The following is a 5,262-nucleotide window of genomic DNA, read 5'->3' on the forward strand; positions in this document are numbered from 1 at the left end:
GACTATCTGTCCAATCTGAGGACTATGGTTACCTGGTCCTCAGATCTCTGCAGGGTAAATCCAGACAGCTAGCTAGAGGCACCGTGACTCTGTCCGGAGCTTAGCGCCGCCCAAGACGACTGTGATTGGTTTAATGAAATGCCAATAAACCAGAGCATGTTATTCTCCCATCCCAGAATGCTGTGTGGACTAGCCAGACTATCTTTCTAGCTTTTAAATCACTTACAGATCTATGACACAATTGCTCACAATTAGCACATACATGCTTCTCTATTTTTTTATCCTTTATTAATTTGCCAGCTCTAAAAGCTCAGCTGCCCTTTTCAAGATTATGAATGGATTAAAAAACAAACTGTAACTCTGTGTTTGTCCTTCTCCGCCTGTTGGATGGTTAACCCAAACAATGGTATTATTTCTGCATAGTGCAATACATAGAAACAAGTATTTATTTAATGTGTCACAGTCAAAGCTGCTTTCCCAAAAAACCCAAATCCTGAAGACAAAACCTTTTCCAATCCTGCAGACAATGGCGTCATTCTGGGCTAACTGGCCCGGGAACACGGCTCTCATCAAAACTTTTCAACATTTCTGCAGCTTTGCTTTCACGAACTATAAATAAATACCCTCAGTCTCATGAGGCCTGTGTGTATATTTATATGTGTGTGTGTGTGTTTGTGTGTGTGTATATGAACACTGGCAGGAGGATTTATACACAGCAGCAAGATTACCACCCCCAGACTGGGACCACCCTGACTTTAACACTTAATCCGGGAGGAAGCGGAGCTGTATCACAGGCTCACTTAGGACCACCACCCCCTCTACACACACACACACACACACACACACACACACACACACACTAATGCAAAGTAAAAATTGTGTTGCAATGGGACACACATATGCAAACATATACTCACACTTAATTTGAGCATCTAAGCTAAAACAAACCACTTAAGATTTATTCTGCACAGCTGCGCTTGTACAAATCCAACATGTTTGCTGAGTGTGTTATTGTCAGAGTGACTGTCCATGCAGCGTTTGTTATGTTTGTTATGGTTGTATGTCAATTTATAATTATCACTGACAGTGTGTGTGTGTGTATTAATAGGAAGAAAGAGTTATGATAAGTCTCCTTTAATGATCCTTTTTAATGACATAAAGTGGTTATTAGTGATGTTGGTCTTTGAGATAATTTAAAATGTAAATAAAAGACAGTCAAGTAGTCTCCTATTGCAAAAGCAAACAGTTACAACAAATAGAAAATGCAACAAAGACCACCGGACTACAGAGGACCAACATCTCTAATATACAGAATATCGTTTAGAAGGCTACGACGAACCAGATGTGGCCCTAAGTAGAATGGGTTAGGGGGCCTAAACCTTTTTAGAGGGTTAGGGTTAGGGGGCCTAAACCTTTTTAGAGGGTTAGGGTTAGTGGGCCTAAACCTCTTTAGAGGGTTAGGGTTAGTGGGTCTAAACCTTTTTGGAGGGTTAGGGTTAGTGGGCCTAAACCTTTTTAGAGGGTTAGGGTTAGTGGGCCTAAACCTTTTTAAAGGGTTAGGGGGCCTAAACCTCTTTAGAGGGTTAGGGTTAGTGGGTCTAAACCTTTTTAGAGGGTTAGGGTGAGTGGGCCTAAACCTTTTTAGAGGGTTAGGGTTAGTGGGCCTAAACCTTTTTAGAGGGTTAGGGTTAGGGGGCCTAAACCTTTTTAAAGGGTTAGGGTTAGGGGGCCTAAACCTTTTTAGGCGTGTAAGATTCTAATAATGTATCAGCTGTAACAACTGAACACAGGCGTTTCTAAACAGGTAGCTAAAAGTAATCCATACATGAATGGTACAGTTAAATAGCTAAAAATAATGCATACGTGATGGAAATTACTGACTATATACTTCAAACAGTTACTGCTGAAACTAAACTAAATAAATAGCTAAATTTATGGATAAACGGTTGAAACGTTCAGCCTTACTCCCTAGTAGTAGTAGTAGTAGTGTAATTGCTGACCAAACCAACCTAAACACTAAAAGTTCAGTTGTATAAAAATATAAGAATATGCACTTTTCTGTAATGAATAGTGTTCTGTATTTGGATGAAGGGGGCGGCTGTGGGGGGTCCAGCGCTGCCCAGCGGCTTATGGAAAGTGACAGAAGGGGACGAGCTTGTCGTGTGCTTTCTACTCAGGTCTGGTATTAATTAGATGATCATGGTGTGCCGTGCTGACTGGCCTTTCACAGCTCATTACATGGCGTCCAATCAGAGAGCAGCCAGCGGGACTGCAGTTTATTTATACACAGACGTGGTACTGCTACAGCGGGTCCCAATCAACACGCTCACGCCGACTAGCATGGACGAGCGGTCACATATGGGGGTGTAGTATTTTCAAAGGCTAATCTCATTTTTCAGCTAGAATTGATATCATCTTTATTGTTGCAACAATATATTCAAAATTATCAATAAAGTTTAATTGCTTTATAATTATAGTAGTAGTATTTTTAATCTATTTGAGTTTTAAATATGAAAGGGTGAAAATATGAAGGCCTTGGCTAAACATATGATTGGTCTTAATCTCAACAGCTAACACGTTAAGGACAAGCACGTCACACAGATTCAAGAACAGTTCACAAGTGACATGAAAAAATAAGTTTATTACACTATCAGCAACTCAACATTATGACATGTCCAGGCAAATGTAAGCTCAGCACAATGAAATAGCTACAATCTATATTCACCTCGTGTCCAGAGATCTTTTCTCTGTACATACAGCAGATAACACAGGAGCACTTATTGAATTCCCAAAAGTCTCATACATCAGTTTTCTCTCACATTCTGTTTTTTCAAAGAAAGTATCAGAGGTGAGAGATTGGAGTAGTAATCCGGTCTGGCTTTATCAGATCTATCTTGGCCTAGAGTAGAGTCTGGCTACACTGCTGATCTATTCCGGGATAGGGGAAAACACTCTGGCATGTTTGGATTTTTTTCCACCAATCACAACCATCCTGTTTGGCACTACGCCCTGAATGCAGTGACGATGCCGTTCCAAAATAGATAGCAGAGAAAGAAAGCAGAGGGGGTGGGGGTGGGGGGTGTTTCTTCATCCCAGCAACATACATACATTAAGCCAAACTAGCAGTAGTCTAATGATGAAGAATGAAAAGCACTACATCCGGGGCATGGCTCACACACTGGATGGCGATCACCTTCTGCTCCGTGTGTCACAGTAACTGGGTCGTTTTCTAAAGAACATGCTAGATCATCTCTCTAACTGGAACAAAGAACATGTTAGATCATCTCTCTAACTGGAATAAAGAACCTGTTAGATCATCTCTCTAACTGGAATAAAGAACATGTTAGATCATCTCCTCTCTAACTGGAATAAAGAACATGTTAGATCATCTCTCTAACTGGAATAAAGAACATGTTAGATCATCTCCTCTCTAACTGGAATAAAGAACATGTTAAATCATCTCTCTAACTGGAATAAAGAACATGTTAAATCATCTCTCTAACTGGAATAAAGAACATGTTAGATCATCTCTCTAACTGGAATAAAGAACATGTTAGATCATCTCCTCTCTAACTGGAATAAAGAAAATGTTAAATCATCTCTCTAACTTGAATAAAGAATACGTTAGATCATCTCCTCTCTAACTGGAATAAAGAACATGTTAGATCATTCACTCTCTAACTGGGACGCTTTGGGACTGATTGGTGGACGTCCACACGGAGATCAACTGGTAAGAGATAACGAGTCGTAACCATGTCTCAGCTGATTTAAATAGCTCACGTAACTGTATTGTGTCAACAGTTAACTACATATAATGTTGAATGAGGAGGCAAATGTTCTACCAGAACAAGTTCCTTCATGAGACTATTCTGCAGAACCCCCATGGCTGCGTCTGCAGCTTAAGACGATTTTGATTGGTTTAAAGAAATGCAAACAACCCAGAATGTTATTTTCTCCTGTCCCAGAATGCATCTGTGAAACAGCCAGACCTAACTCAACAGCACTGAGATAGCTTTGGCAATGCAAAACTAGCTATTACTCAACACAGTGTGTGCTAAAACGTTAGCATGGCACCCCGAAATGAATCAGGAGAAGTGGACACATGGATTTGGAGATCACATTATCTTCATAACATGAGTTTATCAATGTTTTATTTATTAAAGGGGAAATCACATGAAAAACCCAACGTGCTACTTTAATGACAAATTTTCCTTGGTTGATAATTGACACAAAGTCAATACGGTTTAAATTATCTTTTCATCTAGGTTACAAAAGACAAACTACCATCAACATTTAACAACAGATGTGTTCAAGAGAGAGCGGGCACTGGCCATGCACAACATTTATACAAGGCATCAATTTAACAATATTTAATAGATATGAGTGTAGAGATGTTGAGACGAAATGTAGTGCAAATGGGTCATGCTGAGCTAAAAGGTACAATATACAGATCAATACTTCAACCAAGCCCAAAGGGTGTACACAGAAGGGTATACACAGTTGTAACATGGTCACATCAGGAAAAACACAATGGTAGGGAATGAATGGGCTGTGGCTATCGCTCACGTAGTCTAAGAATATGTTTCAAAGACATGGAAAGCACATGCAAAGGGCCACCTGAGTAAAATAATAAAAAACGGTGTAGAGCAAACAGAGGCTTATAAGGCTGTCTATGTGATTTGTATGAATATACTGCATGTAGCTCCAAACATGTCACTCAGCTGGGAAAGAATGATTTACATTAACATTGGAGATTATTGCACAACATTATATGCAAATACTTTGAACAAGCATGTCAGAGGTTGGATTTATGAGGGCACTTCAGGGTCATGACTACAGTTAGACATGTATGTTCCTCTTGGTAACAATGTACAATTACATCTCTAAAAAATTATACATTTTAATACCTAAAGTTCACAAACAGCAGCACGCGATCAATTCTTACAGACATACAGAGATATGTATATACAGTATTTACAAAATGACTTCATCCACACAGATTAACACAGATTATCAATCTGAAATGAAATTCAACATGCCAAAAAGTGCATCACGTGACATTCAAATGTAGGTAACCATATTTCATTCTTTTAAAACACCCACTGATGTGTTCTCGAGCCTAAAGCTAAAGACTTAATGAATTTAGGAAGCTTTCATTGAGAAATTCTTTAAATGAAGACACGCTGCTACCCCTAAGTGGTAGGATGAAGTAATACAATTAGGAAATGTCATTTCACAGTTCAGTTACTCATTTGACATTTG

This window comes from Etheostoma cragini, chromosome 8 (genome assembly GCF_013103735.1).
Source record: "Etheostoma cragini isolate CJK2018 chromosome 8, CSU_Ecrag_1.0, whole genome shotgun sequence".
Classification (NCBI taxonomy): Eukaryota; Metazoa; Chordata; class Actinopteri; order Perciformes; family Percidae; genus Etheostoma; species Etheostoma cragini.